Here is a 24,307-nt window from a genome sequence, read left to right as displayed (position 1 = left end):
GTTGGACGGCTGAGATTGTAACTCATAAGAAAGGGTGGCCATTTATTATGGCCACATTCTGTTGGCGCCCAATAATAACACAGTGGCGTTATTGGTACATGCCAATGGCATAGTGGCATATTTAGTGCACGCTGGTGGAACAATGGCATGGTTAGCATAGTTTGCGCATCCCAGTGGCACGGTGGTGCAAGTAGCGCCTGGCGTCGCCATGGCCGCCATTTTGGCACATTGGTGGTAGACCCAAATATGGCTTGGAAACATTGGTTCTAGTTGCCACATCAATCCCAATGCTTTGGGTAGCATGATTAGGCTTGGTTGGCTTAGCAACTTAGCCTAAATGAGGGTTTGGCATGCCGAGACCCTAATTAGTGCGTGTGGCATGTGACCGCGGCATGGTGACGCTTTTTGTGCAAACAACGCCATAGTCACGCCAAAGGAACTATATTAAAACCATAATGTGGAAACGGCCACACGAGTAAGGGTTGCTATGAGTGGCTATGATATGGCGCCACTCCTAGGGTTTCCTGGGTCCCACATGGCTCGTGGCATGTTGTGGGACCCAAAGTGGCGTAATTTGAGCTACAAATGGAAATTAGGGTTTTGGTTAATGCACCTAAAGCAGAGTCGTTCTTTTGACTATAAAACCCTAATTTAAGCACATCATGGCATTGTCCACGAACATGAGGTAGGTTAGCACGTAAGCGCTCTATTTACGACACGTTGGCATGTTGTCACAAAGTGGCACCTTTGGCGCAGTGGAGTGGCATGTTGGCATCCTCTTCAGCTCATTGGCGCAACATGACACGTTTGGCATGTTGGCGCGTTTTTTGGAAAGCCAATGGCTTTGTGACCATTTGGCGCAGCTTGCCTCTTTCAACACTGTGGCAAGTTTGGAGCAACCCGATTGGTTAATATAAGAGAGGACGGTCAAGCATGGGTGTGGCCACAATTCGAGCGTGCGTGTGGAGGATTTAAAGCGACTTGGGTGGTCGATGGGAAATAGGGCCGGCAAGTATGGGCTCAGCCAGCGTGTGGCGCGTTTAAGGCGACATGATTGGTCGACGGAAAATAGGGCCGGTCGGGAAACATGGGGCGTGGCCAATTGCAAATGGCACCGTCTGGCCTAAGGCATGGCCACACCTCCTTTTGCTGCTGCTCCTATTCCGCGACTCCTTTTATTCCTTGTTTTCTGATTTTGGGTAGGATTTTGCACCTACTAATCCATGCGGATTAATTGCTTAGTTCGCCTAAGTTTAATTTTGACCAACGGGGTCTAATATATTGCGCAAGAACCAAAACCCTAATTTTTGCAAATTAGTCAGAGTAATATCTGAATCTTGTGAATTATCACAAAATTGATTGAATTCCATGTGCTAACGCAGAGTTCTTTAAGTTTATTGCCAGAGAGCATTATGCTTTCCGATTGAGTACTTTTATGCAAGGACCTTAACCTTGATACTTGGAAATTCGTGCTACTAAGCTGCGAGTGAACACAAATTGTCATGTCATATCAATATTAAGGGTTCGGTCGGGGAACATAGCATAGGAAAAATACTCGGGAGGCTCTGGCATTAGTGAGTAATGCAGCTAGAAGCTTATATACTCATTAGGCTCTATACTAGTGAACAACTCATCTAGGAGATTGAGTTTAAATATAATATGAAGAGAGACATAAGCACTCATCAGATTTTGATATATTCTCCAAATTCCCTGCAGAATATAGACATATCAATATCTACTACATCTGATGTCGGGTCAGGTAGATAGACTTTTACAGTTTTCGCCTTATACTAAAACCACCATCAATATTAAGTCCCCTGCTTAGCACGTAACAGTGGCATTGTTGCGGGGTGAGCATGAGATGGTGACAGACAAGGATAACAAATCGAAAGGCAAGACATGAAAAGATTTCCAGGAAAAAATTCGACTGACGTTGGCTAGAGCCATGAGAAGTCTATGATCGTTGCAATGGCGGCTTGGCCACAAGGTGCTGGCGCTTGGCGTACCTCTGGCTTTGCAACGGTACTGGCGCTTGGAGTACTTCTGGCTTGGTCACATGGTGTTGATGCTATGGAGCGTTGGCGTACTTCTGGTTTGGCCACAGGATGCTGGTGCTATGGAGCGTTACAAGTCTGAGTGGCTGGTGATCTTGGCACGCTGCTAGTTAGGTCGTGGAGCTGCGATCTTCGTGCGCTGCTTGTTCGGATATGGAGCGTTAATCTTGGCACGCTGCTTTTTCGGCTATGGAGCGGTGATCTTGGAGCGCTGCTTGCCCGACTATGGAGCATGAGTGTGGTATGCCTAGTCATCTATTCCCGTTCATGGAGAAAAAAGGAATCCTTCTTCTATTCAAACTCTAGAAACTTCGTTCGTATGAAAAGGGGTATTGACCCTCTTATGTTTTTGTCGCTCGTCCGGCTCCATGCTTTCGTCTGCAGCGTCTGGATCCTCTTCTTCATTTGTTAGCGGTGGTAGAGCGATCATTAACGACAACAAACCAATCTCCAATAGTTATAATCAGCAGCAAGGAGATCCAAGAGAACTCAAGGTAGGTGCTCTCTCCTATTTTGCGCATGTAGCCTCCTAACAGTACCATCGATCTTCTCCAGAATGTGTAATAAGGTTCTGACTCCAGAAGAATGAGTATCTAACCTCTCCAGTGGATTTCAAAATTTACCAAACTCCATTGTACTCTTGGGATGGATGGATGAAATATATGCTCGGCAATGATCATGTCAGGTATAATCTTGGAGATTGTGGTTGCGTTGTTGTTCCATCCTTGTCTTTAGGTTATTGGGTGCCTAGACTTTCTGATTGCGATGATGATATGTTGTGGATGCTTGTATGTTCGAAATATCCCGGAGCCATTGGGTGAAATAAATGAGTTAAGATTCGTTCTGTTGCCGATGTGATTCTATCAAGTCTTCAAGGACTTCATTCCAAGCGACATCCTTTGAACCATCTTCTGAATTTTGGACTATTGTATGGAATGAGATGCGATGAGCAGTCCCCAGTTACACTTATGTTAGATCCGATGGCGTGGCCGGATATGTGAATTATCTCTGTGGCGTGCTTTTGGATTCTTTGATACACGTGTACGACTTCATGTTGAGAAATTCCTGCGGCTCGTAAAGCTTCGACAGTGATGATGTTGAAATCAGAAATAACCTGGTTGAGGGAAGTTAAGGCATCCCATGCTGGTAGTCCCCTTGTGTAATTATCCTGAGCCTATTTTCTCGTGGAAGATGTGCTTCTACTGCATTCACTGGTAAGGTGGTGACTGCGTTTAAACTTCTAAACCTGAAGGAGGCTTCAGTACCCAAGTGTATCCTACTTTAATTGCATCGCCTTGAATCCACGCATATGGGATTTGATACAAGCTTATTGTACTGTCCTGGATGTGATGCTGGGATGCTTGGAACATCACATGGACGAAACATTCTGGATAACGAAGAGGTATAAGTGAGACAGTTATGTTGTTAATCGTGACTACCTCTGTCTTTACAAGAAAAATGTTTCAGCCGCATCTCTTGAGTTATCTCATGAATGCTTGATTGTTGTCGGGGATGGACCGTGATGAGAAGTCCCCAGTCGCACTTCTCTTTGGTTACTGAAGTTGTTTTTTCTGAGTAAGCTTGGGATCCGTCTTGGGCCTCGTAAAGTGTTGCAGGAGCCTTCTAGACGGAGAGGTGATGATATCCTTACGTTACACCTTTGAAGAGTAGATGACCTTGTCGTGGCTATGACTTTTGGGTTGACCGTGTCTGCTGAGCTTTGACAGTGAAGGGATTCCGTGTAGAGACTCAGTCCCCAAGTTGGGTTTACATGTTTCATTGTAGTGGTTGTTGCTATGGTAAAGCTCTGACTGGTATCAACAAACGAACAATAACAGTTCTTGGCATCAGATGTGATCAGAAGAGACTACATTGTCGTGGGAACCAAAATAGGTTGGCTGGAATTGCATGGGCGTCCATGGAAGCAAAGGGATTGGCTGGATCGTAGGCGAGTAAACTGTCCACGACCACGAGCTTTGGCGAGATTGATCAAAAAGTGGCCACAACTATGAACCTTGGTTGGATGTGATCACGATCCTTGACAGTGGCGGCTACGACACGATCCTTGGTATGGAGGAGTGACGACTTCTGGCGAGAACGTTGAAGCGGCTTCTAGAGTGAAACGTTGAAGCGGGCTCTGGAGCAAAACGTTGAAGCGGAACGGCTCATGGAGCGAAGCGTTGGAGCGGCCCCTGGAGCGAAACGTTGAAGCGGAGCGGCTTCTGGAGCGAAACGTTGAAGCGGAGCGACTCCTGGAGCGAAACGTTGAAGCGTCCCCTGGATCGAAACGTTGAAGCGGAGCGGCTTCTGGAGTGAAACGTTGAAGAGGCTCCTTCTGAGTTGTGGCCATGTCCGTCTGAGTTTTGGCAAGAACTTCCTGTCTCTCCATTAAATCGATAATGGTATAATGGGAAGGTTGATTTCCTCTGGCTCCTCCGGTCTCTCGTCCTGACGAAGAAGTGGTGGAATCCCTGGTGATGATTGGAGGCGTCATGCTCGAGGAAATATTAGGAGTAGCGACGACTCTGGATCTGGTAATAAGAGGCATCACATCATAGGGATGCTTCTGGTGCTGCTGGTGTTGGTGGTATAAGATGTAACGCCATGGGACGTGTTGACTGTGCTTGCGGATGGTACATTGGTGTTAGCCATTACCCTTCTTCTCTCGTACGATACGACCACATACTCTATTCGCTTTGGGGTCTCTCCACAAAACTGAATTTTCAGGTTGCAAATCCGAGTTTATTGTGTGACGCAATCTTGGACGCGAGAAGTCCCAAGTCATCCCTTATTGTCTATGTAACATCTCTATGTCGATCCCCGGAAAGGCGGAGAACCTCCAGTATGTCGATCCCCGGAAAGGCGGAGAACCTCCAGTCCCCAAGCGTAATTCCCCTGAATCAATCTTTTCCTGGAAAATGCGCTTCAGAGTGTTGCATTCATTGGTAGGATGATGAATAAACTTGTGATAGTGGCAATATGTTGAATTTATCATCTCCTGATTAGTTGGTGGACGCCCTACCGGGGGTAGTTGGACTACTCCCACTCGTACCCAAATTTCTAGTAACTATATAACTCTTCTGATAGGCAACGAGAAGCATGGATATTTTGAGTCTGGATCTCTTTGAGGGTGGAATTGACACTTGAGCGATCGTTGATTCATGAGCGGACTGTTTACTTCTACCGTAGTGCTGAAAGGTAATTTATCTTGAGAGGCCTGCGTCAGCGACGGCGCCACGCGGTGGCTGAGCTGGATATTGTTCATTGGCAGTGTTTGTTTCCATAAGCGTCTTGGTAGATTTCCCCTTCTTCAGGTGCTTCTCTCTTCAGAAAAGCAGTCGCGATTGCGGATTGTTGGACAAATTTTTGAACTTATGCGAGGGTTTGGAGATAAATGTTTTCCAACAAGGCTTCATAGTCCGGCTCTTTACTTTTGTCTTGCGGATGTTGTGGCGCACCTGACAAGTCTCCTCCCCTGGTCTTGTGAAATTTTCCTGGCTCTCTGTGTTGGAAGAATCCAATTTCCCGCTCTTTTGTTGCTCCTTTATGATGTGGCTACGTGATACGTCAGCATCCTCATTGGTAGAGGCGTAGGATTTATCCAAAGATTTAACATACTTCGTATTAATCTTGAAATTGGCGGGATCCTTCGGATAAGCCTTTGTTGATTCTTCCCACAATCGGCTTATTATACTCTTCAGGATACGAAGCGTCTCGTTTTGCCGCCTGATAATATCGACTTGGATGGCAACCATATCCTCCAGCATTTTTGTCATGTCTTCCACGATAGTTGGCTTCCAGCTATTCATTGCTTCTGCAAGGTTCGAATGACCCGAATACATCTGGAAAGAATCTTTGATTGAAATGGGTTTCAATTAACGATTGAATTGGTCCTAAGGACAGTTGGGATGGAAATGAAATTGAGAATTGAATTTGCAACCGAAAGATTTAATCACCCACTGTGGTCGCCAATTGTTTATGGGTAAAAACTGTTTCTGCTGGTTTTGGTAAATTTGGGTGTGTGGATGAGAAAGGAATCTATACCTCAAACAAATGCACTACACGGGAGTAGTTTAGATTCGAGAGATCAATCTGTACATTCCTGGCCTAAACCAAGAAATGGTCGTTCCAGTCTTGCTTCTGTCACAAAGTGAAGGAGATGGGTTGGTCTTAGGGAGGGAAGCGAAGAAGGTGTTGAGACCAGAATGGTTAATTCTGAAGGTGTGGCTATTTTATGACTTGTATCAGAATCTGGAACTCGCTTGCGGAATGTAAGCTATCAGTTCTTTGGTGTTTTCTGGATATTGTATTGTTGTTAACCAAAAATTTTGTCGTTTGGTTAAATAGGTAGAACAAATTTATACAAGTCATATTGAACGCACCCTGATCTCGTAGAAAGTGGGAATGATTGAGTGATGAAGAAGTGGGGTCGTTTGTAAATGCCAGAAACCACTTTCCCACTATGAAGGTGACGGGTTAGTTTACACCCACTACTTCTTGCCTCCACTAACTGCCCTGCTTTCTGACACTTTCTTATAATGGGCGTGTTGCACGCCGCACACTGTAAACCGCCAGACCAATACCCTGATGAGTATCCCCCAGTTTGTGACATGTTTAATGTCTCGAGTGTTTTCTTGGAAAACGTGTAGCAGATTGCTATGTGTGGCAAGTCAAAGTCAAGAGACTTTCCGCAGGAGAATAGCATGTGGCGCTATTAGGCTTGTCTTGGATGATCACCTGAGAATTTACATAGGCCTGTCAATTCTGTGGCGAATTTGGACGGTTGAGATTGTAACTCATGAGAAAGGGTGGCCATTGATTATGGCCACATTCTGTTGGCGCCCAATAATAGCACATTGGTGTTATTGGTACATGCCAATGGCATAGTGGCATATTTAGTGCACGCTGGTGGAACAATGGCATAGTTAGCATAGTTTGCGCATCCCAGTGGCACGGTGGTGCAAGTAGCGCCTGGCGTAGCCATGGACGCTAGATTTTGGCACATTGGTGTTAGACCCAAATATGGCTTGGAAACATTAGTTCTAGTTGCCACATCAATCCCAATGTTCTGGGTAGCATGATTAGGCTTGGTTGGTGTTGCAACTTCGCCTAAATTAGGGTTTGGCATGCCAAACCCTAATTAGTGCGTGTGCCATGCAGTCTCGGCATGGTGACGCTTTTTGTGCAAACATCGCCAAAGGAACTATATTAAGGCCATAATGTGGAAACGGCCACAGGAGCAACAGTTGCTATGAGTGGATATGATATGGCGCCACTCCTAGGGTTTCCTGGGTCCCACATGGCTCTTGGCATGTTGTGGAGCCCAAAGTGGCGTAATTTGAGCCACAACTGGAAATTAGGGTTTTGGTCAATGCGCCTAAAGCAGAGTCGTGCTTCTGACTAGAAACCCTAATTTAAGCACATCTTAGCGTTGGCCACGAACATGAGGTAGGTTAGCACGTAGGCGCGCTATTTACGACACGTTGACATGCTGCCACAAAGTGGCACGTTTGGCGCGGTGGAGTGGCATGTTGGCATGCCGTTCAGCTCATTGGCGCAACATGACATGTTTGGCATGTTGGCGCGGTTTTCAGAAAGTCAATGGCTTTGTGACCATTTGGAGCAGTTTGCCTCTTTTAACACTGTGGCAAGTTTGGAGCAACCTGATTGGTTAATATAAGACAGGCCGGCCAAGCATGGTCATGGCCAGACTTCAAGCGTGCGTGTGGCGGATTTAAAGCGACCTGATTGGTCGATGGGAAATAGGGCCGGAAAGTATGGGCCCAGCCAGCATGTGGCGGGTTTAAGGCGACCTGATTGGTCGACGGGAAATAGGGTCGGACGGGCAACATGGGGGGTGACCAATTGCAAATGGCGCCGGATGTCCAAGGGCATGGCCACACCTCCCTTTGCTACTTCTCCTATTCCGCAACTCCTTTTATTCCTTTGTTTCTGATTTTGGGTAGGATTTTACACCTACTAATCCATGGCGTATTAATTGCTTAATTCGCCTAAGCTTAATTTTGACCAACGGGGTCTAATATATTGAGCAAGGGGCAAAACCCTAATTTTTGCAAATTAGGCAGGGTAGTATCTGAACCTTATGAATTATCACAAAATTGATTGAATTCCATGTGCTGACACAGAGTTCTTTAAGTTTATTGCCGGAGAGAAGTATGCTTTCCGATTGAGTACTTTTATGCAAGGACCTTAACCTTGATACTTGGAAATTCTTGCTACTCTGCTGCGAGTGAACACAAATTGACATGACATATCAATATTAAGGTTTCGTCCGGGGAACATAGCATAGGAAAAAATACTCGGCAGGCTCCGACATTAGTGAATAATGCAGCTAGGAGCTTATATACTCATTAGCGATTCTTTTTTGGTGTCTATACAAAAACCACCATCAATACCCAGTTTGGCCAGTTTTTTTTTGGTGTCTATGAACACATTTCTCCGCTATTTGGGGATCTTTTCTTTGTTTTAACGAAGATTTTTTCTTCGCTCTATTAGCGATTCTTTCAAATATATATGGTGTTTCTTGGCTTGTTATTTTCGATTCGTCAAGAATACCAACGATTTTTGTCAACGTCGTTTTGGTTCATTTCAATAAGAGGGATTTTTATATGGCATCCAGATTCGTTTGGATTTATAAGATTTTGGACAGAATACTCCATCTTATTTGGAGCATCTCTTAGTGAAGAAAATGATCTTTTTAAATGGTCGGAGTTGATTCCAGTTACCATCGTTCATCACTACTACACATAAAAAAATTGGATGTCTTTACGGTTCATGGTTCCTTATCTTCGATGTACTTGCAATTGGTATCGTCATTTGTAGTTGAGTTTTGATTATATTGTATTTTGATATTTTTTATAATCTTGTAAGCAATAATGTAATCACTATTTTGGCTTGCATAAATTGAAATTCGATCTCCATAAAAAAAATTTAAAAAAAAAAAGGAAGTAAGTAAGTATCATCATACTATGCGATTTTTTGTTAATTTTTTATTGAAAGAGTATTTGGAAAAGCGAGGATATAACAACCACAGCCAATAGTTCGTTCGGCAATCTGAATGGACTAACTCCAATATTATTCCGAGAGCACCGGCTTATAAAGCGAGCTCAACCAGGAAAGATATCAAAAAGTTATATCTTGTTTTCTCAAATCAATCAGCAAATCAAACAAATAGAAATATATGAGCCTGATTGATGTGAGAAATACTTGGACGGTACCAAAGACCAATGCCCAAGTGTTAATCAATTTATACCCAACAAACAAAGGTCGGTTTTACCAATTGATTGAAATATGCATAACCTGTGATATTTCAATTATATAATCAAATATAAGCGGAAAGAAATAACACAGACACCAGAAATTTTGTTAACGAGGAAACCGCAAATGCAGAAAACCCCCGGGACCTAGTCCAGATATGAACACCACAATGTATTAAGCCGCTACAGACGCTAGCCTACTACAAGTTAACTTCAGAATGGAATGTAGTTGAGCCCTAACCAGGTCTCACACCGATTAAGATACAATAGCGTTCCTTACGCCTCTAGAACCACGCCGGATTCTGCGCACTTGATTCCCACCCACAACTAAGAGTTGCTTCGACCCAAAGTCGAAGATTTATAAACAAATCTGTCTCCCAAAGATAAGTCTATTCTGATAGATAAATATGTCTCCCATAGAATTACCTATGAAGTTTTGTTTCGTCTTATGATAGATCAAGGTGAACAGGAACCAATTGATAATCCGGTTTTATACTCCCGAAGACCAGCCTACAAATATCAATCGCCTCATAATAACTTCATTATATGGTAGTAGAAGAAGTTATTGTGGAACCACAAAGTCTGAGACGAAAAACTTTGTGATTACTTTTTATATGTTACCTATTGGAGATAAATCTCTCGAGAAAATCTTAGAGAAGATAGTACTCAATATGATAAAACAAGTAAGATCAGAATACGCAACTACAGAGAAAATAGTTGGATCTGGCTTCACGAGTCCCAAATGAAATCTTCACGTCGTTAACCTAATATGGTTTTGGAAAAACCTAGGTTAAAAGAGAATCGACTTTAATACACAACTAGGACACATGAAAGTGTCGGGATTAGATTTTCCAGTTGTTAGAGTTCTCCCTTATATAGTATTTCAAATCAGGGTTTGCTTTCAATAAAAGGTAAGATAGCTTAGTAACAAAGGATTCAATATTCACCGTTATATTCAAGCTAAGTCTGCTTAGAAATAAGGAAATTAATCTCTATTATTATATGGTATTAGCTTGTTATACACGAATGAAATATACCTTCATTTAGATATGGGTAACCGTACCTAAACATGTATATTGAGTTGCTTCAATAACAGTTAACCGAAGTTAGCCATATGAACACTTTTGTCTTAACCGCATCCATCTAACACTTTTAGATCAAATATGATGATCAATCAAACATGAAAGATAATTGAATGAATCAATTTTTTTCACATAGAGTTGTTCAATTGTTCACTATCTCATAGAGATATATATGAACAAATTGAAACAAAATCAGATTGATGTAATGGTACAAAGTACTTATACAAGAATCACTTCATGAACATTAAACCACGGTTTCCAAAGATTGCATTCCTTAAATCATAAATGTATTTTTCATGAGTATGAAAAACATACTTAACCGATTTTAAAACTTAACCACTGTGTTCGCAAACCAGGCACGCAAAAAACAGCTCTGAACCTTGGCCTTCTCCATCCGTTCACATACTAGGTACTAGGGCTGTCAACGGTAGCTATCGAAACGGATAATTGCTATACCGTATCCGTTACCGTTAATTTTATCGGATATCCGTTATCCGATAAAATCCGACGGATATTGAAATTTTTATTCGCTATCCGTTCCGTTAAGAGTAACGGATATTCGATAATATCCTTTAATTATCCGTTTCCGATAATAAATTAAAAAACAGTTAAAATGTTGAAATGAATCGGGAAAAAATCAAATCTTCTTTGAGACTCAGAATGGAAACCAGTCGCTCTACTCTCTGTCTCTCTGTCTCTGAGTTAGAGTCTCAGTCTTAGACTCTTAGTTTCTAGAATTTCTTTTAGTTTACCCTGATAGTCAATAGGGTTACGGGTATATGTATATTACATATATACCCTCGCTATCGGATACAAATAATTATCCGTCGGATACTAACACAACCGAATCCGTTACATTAATAGGTGATTATCCGATATGATTATCCGACACCGATACTGATATCCGAAACTTCGGGTAATATCCTAACGATTCAAACGAACTCGAACGGATAGCGGATATTCGGGTATCCATTGACAGCCCTACTAGGTACGCGGCCAGCAGTCCCGGACCCAACTCAGGTTTAACCGTTCGCATACTAGGTACGCAAACAAGGTTCCCGGACCTTAACAGTTAAAACCCGTTCGCATACTGGGTACGCAAACACCGTTCCTAGACCTGAATCACTACAAAACAGTTCGCGTACTAGGTATGCAACGGTGTTGTATCCATACATGGTTAAATGTTCTAAACTCTCATTTCGATCATTGAACCATCCTTAGAAGACGACAATAGCTGTCTTACACAAACTATTAGCTTCAAGTAACTTTCAAGTGATCAAATGATCAATACGAAACTTTCCAAGTCGACATCAAATGACTATCTCACACAAATCATATAAGATATTTCAAGGAAATTTCCACATGATCATCTTTTGACTTAATATTTAGTTTCCAACAAATAAATTATTTCCAACTAAACTCGTCAAGAATAATCATGAACATAATTAAAGAAAAAAGCTTCCAACACATATTTCGAGATAAGCGAGATAAAATGAGCATGAAATATCAAATGTGTATAATGTAAGATTCTATATAGCTATATGGCTTAGTCTCGTTAGGAGATGGAATAGAATAGACTTCTGAGTGATTGATAAGTTTTAGTCTCCACATACCTTTTGTTGATGAAGTTTCTCCAATCTCTCCTCAGTAGATCTTCGTCTTCAATCGGTGAACGACGTGAAGTAAAAAGCTCAACTACACATTCTATCTTAATCCGAGACATAACTATAAGTAGATTAGAAATCAAGACTATAGTTTTGATCAACTAAATTTGACAAACAAGCTTGAGATAACAACGCTTGCGAGTTCGACCGAGCAGTGCTCTAACATTATTTATACAACTCCACCTTTAATTTTACACCATTGCTCATCGTAATCTCTAAAATAAAATAAAATAATATTAGACGGCCAGAAAAATTCAACTTTCTTTTTGGTATGGTTAGCACACGAAAATGGAGATGATATTGGATGGCCATACTTAGGTTCCATGTTTTAAATACACCAGAATGTCTGTTGCTTCATTCCTTCCGTGAGGACCATACAATTGCAGCGGGATGCACATGCACATTGTTGAAATAAAATGTGAGCGTCAATGAGATGTCTATGCCAAAAATTTACCCTCGACAGCGCACCATAATTGCAAAATTTGGAAGATCAAGGACATACGTAAATTTATATACTGATATAGGCCAATTTCATTTGTGTATCCTAATTTTACTTTACACCTTTATTGGACTACCACTGAAAAATGGACACATGAATTCTTAATGTTGTTTTTCGCTAGCTAGAGCAATATGGACATTCAGAGAAAAATACATAGCATGTTAAATGAAGAATTATTACACATCGAACCATTCGCTCAAATTGCATATGGTAACTCATTAATTTATTTATTCGTATACATAACTGATTCAAGAATCTAGCAACAAGCATAGCCAGAGGAAGGATAAATATGATACACATTCAGAGGAAATATCGGTATCATATTAAGTAAACTTTTGAGAAAAGATCAATAGCATATTAAAATACGACTGCAACCCACGTCCTGGAAAATGGCACAAAAATCTTAGGGTTCTTATAAAAATTGACGACCATCTAAATCTTAGTTTTCTTATAAAACAAAGATGAAATGTTTTGGAAATGAGAAGTCATTATGACATAAATGATGATTTAACCGTATTTGTATGTGTGGATGGATGGATGATCATATAAAATTAATCTCTTTATTATCATTTTATTGCAAAATAGATTTTATCTTCGGTAGATCTACAGAGAGAGGTGGAGACGGCAAGGTTCTGTTGATGAGGAAAATGAGAGTGGGTATAGAAAAACATTCACAAGTTTATGCAGTGGTCACTGATCATATTGCAAAACTCTAAAAACTGACATGATCAAGCCCATGGAACCTAATCGTAGTCTTAACTGAAATCATGTGTATATCAAGTTTTGTGAAAGTCTCTAACATGCAAGTGTGCAATGGAAAATATGTCTAATACCACCACGCGCACGACAAGCAGAATCCTCATTGTCGCAAGGTGCAACCAATCAGAGCAAAGAAGAAATGAAAACAAAATGGTGGGAATAAGTAAAATCCTAAAGGAATCTATTCAAATCTATTGGTAGTAAAGAGATATTAATTTGAAAATATTCATATGCAAAAAATAAAATTTAAATTATGGGATATTTTGTTTTTTACACATAGGAAATATTTTTGTAATTTGTTAAGCACAAAGTAAATATATTAGTATGGTATGAATATATTACTGAGATTTCCCATGTATGAATGCTTTCATGATATCAAGTCTTAAATCATAGAAAAATACTTATATACAAAAAAGACATATTCATTTAGAAATATATTCCCAGTTATAAAATTTAAAAATTATATCGTATTTTTTGCATACCAAAACTAATATTTAAGCTCATTATTTTTCTTCGAAAATTTGAAAATGACAAATATAAACAAATTTGGATTTTAGCAAATATTGAATCAGTATTGTAAGTTATGTTTGCAAAATTTCGATAAATATTAATTAAAATAAATTTAATCTGTAAAGGAGCTTTTAAACTTTATTATATGGGTAAATACATAGTTTCTCAAATTAAAATTGTTAAAGTTTATGAGATCCAAAATGAAGTGTGAAGTAGAAAAAAATATTCTTTCAGGGCCAAGGAATTCTCAGGACAAGCCATGGACCCTGCCATTGAAGGAGTAAATAAACATTGTTACACACATCTATCTCATGAATGTATGTATGTAGTAGTATACATAACCTTTATCCCTAAGAATTTATTGATGAATTCCAAACTTTGAAGATTGTTTCGATCTATGAGTAAAACTGAACAAGAGGTATGTAGTGTTCGAAGAGTCTTCTGAAGAATATGACCAGGAAAATGACCAAATTTGCAGCTTCTGTCCCTGCTTGTGAAGATTGTGCAACTTAGGAATACAAGAGCGAATCCAGATATGCAAAGGTGCAAACATGCCATTTTTTTTTTGAAATTTAATATATTAATACACAAGCCAAAGAATTATAAGAGGATGTTTACCATGTTGACTGCCCTTATCTCAGTATTAGGAATTTGAAATATGAGAAACTTTCAACAATTTTCATAGACTGTGTAAGACTAATATTTGAAAGTAAAAACTGAGAATCATCATAATCTAAAGTAAGGAGAATAAAATATGTCCTTTCTTTCTATTGTTGTTTATGAGAACCTTGACTCTCCTTTCCTATTTAGCTAAAGCATCAACTACTTTATTACTAGTACTATGATTGAAAGTAAAGCCTAAAAATGCTCGCAATACTTCAAAATCCTAAACCTTCGAAGATTATGGCTTAATTTATCTACTGAATTTTGTTTTCCTGACCTTGCGCAAACTCGATTATTTCCTTGCAATCTCCTTCAATCCAAAAATGTTGACAATCCAAGCTTACTACTGAAAAAGCGGGGGTCTAGCAACCACACCGAATATTTCATTTAGAAAATATGTATGGACAAACTTCAATATAATTCCAAGAGAATCAACTAGACAGTCAGACTCTATCAATGGAAATATAATCAAGAGTTGTGTCTATGTTTCTTAATGTAATCAGCAAATCAAACAGATAGAATCCGTGAGCCTGATTATTATGAAAAACAACTTGAACGGTACCAAAGACCAATGTTCAAGTGTCAATCAATTTATATCAACAACCAAAGGTTGGATTATCTAATTGATTGAATTATGAATGATCTGTGATATTTCAATTATATAAACAGATATAATGCGGAAAAAAAATAACACAGACACCAGAAATTTTGTTAACGAGGAAACCACAAATGCAGAAAAACCCCGGGACCTAGTCCAGATTTGAACACCGCATTGTATTAAGCCGCTACAGACACTAGCCTACTGCAAGTTAACTTCAGACTGGAATGTAGTTGATCCCTAACCAATCTCACACTGATCAAGGTACAGTCGCGTTCCTTACGCCTCTGAATCCCCGCAGACTCTACGCACTTGATTCTCTTAGCTGATGTCACCCATAACTAAGAGTTTCTACGACCCAAAGTCGAAGACTTGATAAACAAATATGTATCACACAGAAAAGTCTATTGAATAGATAAATATGTCTCCTACAGAACCTATAAGTTTTGTTCTGTCTTTTGATAAATCAAGGTGAACAGGAACCAATTGATACACCGGACTTATATTCCCGAAGAACAGCCTAGTAATATCAATCACCTCTCAATAATCTTAATCGTATGATAGTGAAACAAGATATTGTGGAATCACAAACGATGAGACGAAGATGTTTGTGACTAATTTTTATCTTGCCTATCGGAGATCAAATCTCGCGCAAATCTTAGAGAAGATAGTACTCAATGCGATAGAACAATACAAGATCAGAACACACAACTACAAAGAAAATAGTTGGGTATGGCTTTACCATCCCAATGAAGTATTTAAGTCGTTAACCTATAATGGTTTTAGGAAAAACCTACGTTAAAGGAGAATCGACTCTAGTTGCAACTAGTATCACACGTGAGGTGTGGGGATTAAGTTTCCTAGTTGCTAGAGTTCTCCCTTATATAGTATTCAAATCAGGGTTTGCAATCAAAGTTACCTTGGTAATAAAGTATTCAATATCCACCGTTATATGAAAACCTTATTAGACTCAAGCTAATATATTTTGCAAAAGCGAGGGTACCCAAATATACCTCAAGCTAAAATTTTTCCTACCTATAAGTACTTTATCCGAAAGTGATTGTCTATGGACTGAGTCGAGAGAATACAACTAATCGGTTCACACTTCATGTGATCGTCTATGGATACGAGATCGAGACAATACAACAAAGAAGTATGTTTACTTGATACAAAGGTTCGTACTTAACCAAACACAATAGGATTGCTTATCAAGTAAATAGGAATTAACGTTTGTGTGATTTACTTTAATTATAATAAAACAATGATAATGCGGAAAATAAAAGTAAATGACCCAGCAAGATTTTGTTAACGAGGAAACCGCAAATGCAGAAAAACCTCGGACCTAGTCCAGAACTGAATACTCTCAGGATTAAGCCGCTACACAAAATTACACCTAACTTCGTATAGTTGAGACCAATTAAGTAACCCTATAGTTTACTTAGTTCCGTCTGTATTCCCACTCCTACGACTTGTGAATAAGTCACGTACTTGGAACAATCCCTTTGGTTCGTATTCCAAACACTAAAGAAACAAGAGTCTGTTAAGAATGGATTATCACAAGAACATCTTTAGAACTAACAACAGTCTAAATATCCCACGACATGATATCCTGAAGGGAGTAGAGGTCGAGTTTAATTTTTAGATTTAAATTTTTAAACTCTTAATGATGTTTATATCTCTATTTAGAGTGGGGTACTTTCAGGAGTACTCTTGATAAACTCACCTATGTGAATGTGAAAGTGTGGCCGCTTTCTATGAGAATATGGGAAGTTCTCTAGATCATTCATTAAACTGGGATACAAGCACAAGGCCGTAATGTGCTGGTTTTAGACTTTACACTAGTATAGTCGTGTATGTTAAGCAATCTTTTTATCTCCTAGAGTTCAAGACTTACGTTCACTCTATGGTCAGATTTTAAGAGAGCCTACTGACACTACGTAAAGGTTCAAGTCGCAAGACACCTTTGCTTATGTAAAACTCTGTACATTCTTGCTCAATGTTTTGAAAAATATAAGTGGGGGATTGTTGGGATTATATGTTTTATAAACATTATTAATTTCCAATAAATTAGTGTCTCATTTAAATGGTTTTATTGTGACATTTATTCTTCCTTTAAAGAATAAATTAATTTCGTTTTTAACGTCAAAAACCGTTTTTTGTTGAATTGGTTAATGATGCTAATTACCAACTTATTAATGCATTTCATTTAATCTTATTTAATTCTTTGACTATTATAAATCAGATTTTGATGAAAAGAATTGAGAGAGTAGTTGAAACATTTTTAGTGAGAGAGTTTTTCTTTTATGCTTTGGTGTTAAAAAGAACTTGGAGAGTTGTTGAAATCCTTTTTGTTATGAGAGAGTTTTTCTTTTATGACATGGGTTTACAAAAGAAAAGATTTTTAGAGAAAGAAAAATAAGTGTGTGAACATCTCTTATTTTTCTAAATGAGTTTCCGAGCAAGAATGAAGTGTAGAAGTTTCATATCCTCTCACCGTGCAAGAGCGATTGTGTAAGAGATTAATCTCGGCTGTTTTATCCTGGGGACGACGCGCCAATGAAGAACTGCTTGCACAATCTTGGGCAGAGCCGCGAAACGTCTTAAAGAAAGCGACCTAGTCCGCGACTCAGCCATACTAATTGTTTCGTGTTTGATTTTTATTTTTTGTGCAGGCATAATTCAGCAATTGTTCCGACAGTAACTTCTCCGGATACCGGATCTTCAATCGAATCTTCTGAGATTTTAGATTCTGATCTTCTTGTTTCTCCAACAACAGATGAAGTAACTTCAAATACTTTATATTTTCCCATAATTTGATTGATAAATTCTGAATATAATCGATTTTAATGTTTGTTTTTTTATTGCAATCGCTGAATCTTGTTTCCAGTACAGATTCATCTCGCTCAACTTCATCTACCAGTTACACTGTGAATTCGACTCTAGCTAAATCTGACGAATCTCAGAACTCAACCGCAACAGATATTCCCAAAGTAATTATCAACATAAATTTGAATTTCACCCAGCTTCATCTGAAACCATCAACAACAGTGCAAACGTTTCACCAAATGAATCTTCAGAATCAAAAGCGGAGATGATGATGATGGTAGATCTTCTCAAACGATCTGGGACTGATTTGAATCGGTTGAAATCGTTACTAAAAATCGATGACACGAATCTCAAGGATGACCTTTCTGAGCTTATGAGTGGGAAGTTGGGCATTGGAATTATCTGTTTCGTCATATGGATCGGTGTGCTTTTGGTTATCTTGCTGCGGAGATCAAGATGTGGACTATCGGATACCCTCACTCCCAGGGTCGTCGCTGGCTATAGGCCATCTAGGCGACGTCCTAGGGCCCCCAAATCTTAGGGGCCCCAAATTATGTAATGCTGCTATATGGTATGTTTAAAGTCCCCTTGGAAAATTGTTGATTTGTGTCGGCAGTTTTTTTCATTTTTTTTTCTCCTTCGTGAAGCAGTGTCAGAATGATTATAGGATCACTTAATATTCCATTTTGACGGTAGAAATTAAGCTTTGGATGCATCGGTTTTCAGTTTGCAACACTTTCTTCACTCTTGTTATATCTCTATGGAAGTTCTTGGGTCTTTTCCGACTGATCTCTAATTAAAAAAAGAAAAAAAGATTAAACTACTAAAATAAAGTAAGTTCCATGGATCGATAATCTAATTCTTTCTAATTATTTTCTCCTGTTTCTACTTTTTATTTAACAATTCATTAGTTGTTGCATATAAAGAGTGCTCATTATATTGCAATTTAGGGGAACAATTGATTTTATGTATTACCAAATTCTGATTTAGTTCAATTCTAGCTTTTTTTTTCTTGGTTCAGATTTTTTAAGTATTTATTCTTTGGAATTAGTTTATGTTTTGTTATTATTGTTGTGAAATGATGATTGTTAAATTTTAATTGATAGTTAACTGACATGTACTTACGAATTTGGCATATTTGTGAACAGGTTTTGTAATTTTTGATTCTTGAAGTGGTCGAACATTAATTCCAATCATGGGTCCTAGTAAAAGGACAAAATGTAAGAGTGGTGCTTCTAAAAGAAAGATGAAGGAAAGAGCTGATCAACATTCTTATATAATGTTAATCATTTGCGTTCTCTTGATGATGATATCTTAATGACTTCTTGTATCAACCTTGAAAGTCATCAAAAACATGGTATGGGTTCAAATAATAGGCTTGACTTATATGCGGAACTTAAAGTTTTAAAAAGTTATCTTCCTGCCGAAACCGATAAAAAAATTTAAGTATTGAATTTGTTAAAAGATATGGAAAGTTGCTACCCGAATGCATTTATATCATACCGAATTTTATTGACAATTCCACTTACAGTCGCCTCGGTCGAACGAAATTTTTCGAAGTTGAAGTTCATCAAGAATTATCTTTGGTCGACGACGTCAAAGGAAAGGTTGAATGGGTTAGCAATGTTATCTATCGATATTTTAGATAACATTAATTTTGATTGTATAATTGAAGATTTCGCATCGAAAAGAGCAGGAAAATCAGTTTTTATCATGAAATGAGGTATTTGCTTTTTGTTTTCGGTCCGCGAGTTATAACCCCAGAGGTGTCACCATCCTTCCACAAAAAACCCATCAAAACAAAAGTAACACAAAAACCCCATCAAAACAAAATTAACACAAACCCCAAATTTAAATGTTGGTTTCATCAAATTTTATTTTGGGGTTTTTGTATCAATTTTTAAAAATTTGGGGTTTTTGTATCAGTTTTGTTTACGATGGAGTTTTAATGGATCCCAACATTTGAATGGGCTTTTTGTACCACAAGTTTGGTCACCTTAGATTTTTATGACTAGTTTTATTTTTTTTGCTTTTAACTCTTTTTTCTGCCAATATCGTTCGATAATATATAATAATTTTGTACCAAATCGCCAAAATAAATTTTATTTTGCTTTTATAGGCCCTCGTTTCAGTAAGTTCGCCTAGGGCCCCTGAAATCTTTGCTACGTCCCTGCTCACTCCCCCAACTTGATATATCTGGTTTGGTTATGTTGATCACATTTTCTACGGTTAGATTTGATCATCTTTAGATATTTGTAGTTGGTTGCTGATTGAATTACTGATGAAAAATGAATAAGCTGATGATGATAATGATGTAACTAGATTTTATTGAGAAACTCTTACTGTTACTGTTAGTAAATGAATAGATTGAGATTTTCACTGAGAAAGTTGTGTGTGATTTTTATTTTCTGCTATGATAATTTAGGGCTTGATTAGCCATTTTATGAGATGCTTGGATATTGTAGAAAATTTGATTCAACTGGTCATTATCTATGTATGAATTGAATTTGCTGAATTACTGTATTATAATGGTGTAAGTTACTCTATTGAAGATGCAAGGGGGAAAGTCCCCCTTCAATTGTATGTCTAGATTAAAGATATAAGAGGATGTTGTAGACAGAGGTGTATAAATGTCTATGTAAAAGTGTACAAAAACTTTCCCCACCACAAACATGTAATTTAGTTAAATGTGGTGTTACAACTGTGGGTGCCATCCGTTAGCAAGAAAAGTTGAATTTGTTACCATTCTTTGGTTCTGGATCGAGTTTGATTCATCAATTCGGATGCGCCAATGTAGAAAGTTTATTAGGAAAAATGTCAGTGCATCTTGTCTGAAACTAGAGGAACAAAATGTTAGTGAAATTTGACAATAAGTGGGGGAAAGTGTTGGCTGTGTGTTGGATATGGATGGTGTTCTTTGTGATGGTGAAGAACCATCTCGAATGGCTGGGATTTATTTGTTTGCTGAAATGGGGGCGGAAGTTTCAGCTGAAGATTTGTGCAGTGATCTGCAGTTTATAGATGAATTATTTCAGCCCCTGATTTCTAAAATTACAAACACGAAATGTCATAATCTCTCTTATGTTTCAAGATTGGCTGTGTTACTTCCTCCTCCTTTCGGGTGTATAGGGAAAATTGGAAAAATGCACCAATAAGGGATGCAATGTTGGAAATCTGCCCCAATATCTAAAAATTTGGAAAAACGTCCCATTCCGTCAAAAATCCAGTTAAGTCACATGTGTGAGCTCACACACGCGCAAAAAAGCCTTCAGAATTCAAGTTTCAGGGTTTAATATTCAGGATTCAGGTTGAGGGTTCGGGGTTTAAGGTTCAGGTGGTGGCAACGGTGGTTTTTGTAGTGGTTCTGGTGGCGATCGTGGCCTTACACACGTGACTTAACTGGGTTGGATGACAAAGTTAACGGAATGGGACATTTTTCCAACAATTTTTAACGTTGGGGCAGATTTCCAACATTGCACCTCATATTGAGACATTCTTCCAAATTTCCTTTGAGGATACACTAGGTGGAGTTCATGCTGCACAAATGAGTTGAGTCTCTTCCGATACCTGTACCAGCATGCACTGTGAAAGTTTACCACACAGGGTTCGGTTTATAACTTCTTAAAACATATTCTTGTAGACCAAGCGTCGTCTGTGACAATATGGGATGAGGTTGGTACGAGCTATGCTGAACGCGACCAAACGTCGTCTGAGATTTACCAGGGCTGCTGGGACGCTTACAAGAAGTAGTTGATCAAGCTCCAAACTCATAGCACGCTCTTTCAGGGTGTGAGGGGAGATAAAGTAAGGAATTGGAGAAAGTTGTTGGGCAGGAAGCTTCACCCGGGTGTAACCTGGTGCTTCATTCTCTTCCTTTCGCAGCAAATTAAAACAAAGCAAAAAAAAAATGTTACCAAATAGACACGAACTTAAAAACACGAATAGCACCCCATGAAATCATCTCTTGCAAATTAAATACCCAATGACATAATTTAATTTGCAATTTAAAGAAAGCACGAGGAGCAAGCATAAAACCTTGCCCAAAAACATAAAAAATGAACAACCTAAAAGTTTGACTCGGTCAATTAGACCTTTGAGGATGCAAATGTACAAATTGCTGAATGGAGACAAAGTTGTACAACAAAATGGACAAACAAACTCGGTGTAGTTTACTAATATTCTATGTACAATTTTAGAACCATGTATAGAGATATTAGATTCACGCGTATTACAAATTAGCCTTGGGACAGATCCAAACATTGACTTTGGCCATTCTGCCGCTTGGACTGTTAATTCGCGAAATGTACATCCGTCCGTTGTATATATGACGGGGATTTTATTATTTTGGACGTTCGGGATTGATGCCACGATATAAGAATATATGACTTTGAAGTAATAATAAGGCTGTTATAAAAAGAAGTGATGTTTGTCTTGGGTAATAGACGGCCCTTGATTTCGGCAATCCGACGGCTAAGAAAGATAGTTGTAGAGAGTTTTATCCATCCGTCCGTTTTAGACATATAATTTTGAGAGATATTTACGTCCGTCGGTTAGTGAGATGATCTTCTTTTAATATTTTGTTTTAGACAGCAGGGATTATGCCCCGGCCCGGTGCAAAAGGAGACTCAACATTTCCTTATGTGATTCGAATCAACATTTCCTAATGCGTGTCGGTTTCCTTGAAAGTTTTCATGCACTAACTATAAATATCCTTTCTGATTTTACAAAAAAAAAAAGAATATTAATTTGAAGACTCTATAGATTTTACCTAATCACGGCTAATTTTAATGCGGATATCATATTTGCCTTTAAATTTTCTAATCCACGGCCGGGGCCTACTATTATGACTCACCTAATTGAACACGCTATTGTGACCCGACTAACTAACACGGTATAATATGACACGACCAACTAAATATCAGGACCGTTGTGGTATTGACCGTACTAACCAAATATACTCCCGACTATTTTAGATGGACTAAAATATGGGAAGACACTGGCCGACCGACCAAACAATAAACAGAACTCTAAAAGGTTAAGCCCCGACCGTAGGCCGGGGTGATACCTAGTCTATATTATAAAAAGAAGTGCGGTGTGTGTAGCCTTACAAATCCGACCATCGATTTTATCATCCTACGATGCGGATCGATTGGTTATATGTCTTATATAGACGTCCGTCTGATCTCTTGAGATTTCATTATTTTGGACGACATAGATTATGTCGTGGCCCGTACCAAAGCTAATTTCAAGCTAGACATGGTTCTGAAATAGGCTCTGCCGGACCACCAAGGTAACAATCCCTTATTAGTTAACCTGACCTAACACGCCTAAGCTACAAAAAAAAAAAAAGTAAAGCGTGAAAGCGCAAAAAAAAAAACGAGTGGGACTCGTTTGGTTTTTCTTTTTTTGTGAGCAGTGTACAAACAGGAAGAAAAAATTAATTTCCTTTTGCAACGTGGTTAAGATTTGGACTTAGACTTTTCTTCTCGGGATTGATAGTTTTTTTATCCTTTTTTTTTGAAGCATCCTATTGATATTGAGCATCAATATTTGGGATATATAGTCGATCAGATACGGGCCATACGGCAACGTCAGATATTTGCGAGACTACGGCAAGGATGTGGGTCGTGGCTAATTAGACCGACCAACAAAATACTGAAATTCGCGTAAAGGACTACAGCCTGGGTTGTAGGCCCCGACTAATTTGATCCCATTAACAAAATACCAGAATTTGCGTAAGGGACAACAACTAATTTGACCCGACAAACAAAATACTGGAAATTGTGTAGGGGACCACGGCCGGGGTTGTAAGCCCTGACTAATTTGACCCCATCAACAAAATATAGAAGTGCTATGTCTGTAACCTTACAAATCCGACCATCGATTTTATCATCATATGATGCAGATCGATTGGTTATATGTCTTATATAGACGTCCGTCTGATCTCTTGAGATTTAATTATTTTGGACGACATAGATTATGTCGTGGCCCGTACCAAAGCTAATTTCAAGCTAGACATGGCTCTGCCCGACCACCAAGGTAACGAGCCCTTATTAGTTAACCTGACCTAACACGCGTAAGCTACCAAAAAAGAAAAAGTAAAGCGTGAAAGCGCAAAACAAAAACGAGTGGGACTCGTTTGGTTTTTCATTTTTGTGAGCAATGTATAAAATAATGGAATTTGTGTAGGGGACCACGGCCGGGGCTGTAAGCCCCGACTAATTTGACCCCATCAACAAAATACCGGAATTTGCGCTACAGCCCCGACTAATTTGACACGACAAACAAAATACTGGAATTTGTGTAAGGGACCAAACAACAAAAAGAAAAGAAATCAAAAATGGCTGAGCCCCGGCCGTAGGCCGGAATTTGCGT

Source organism: Papaver somniferum, chromosome 5, assembly GCF_003573695.1.
Source record: "Papaver somniferum cultivar HN1 chromosome 5, ASM357369v1, whole genome shotgun sequence".
NCBI lineage: Eukaryota > Viridiplantae > Streptophyta > Magnoliopsida > Ranunculales > Papaveraceae > Papaver > Papaver somniferum.
The sequence above is the reverse complement of the archived record's forward strand: the minus strand, read 5'-3'. Positions refer to the sequence as shown.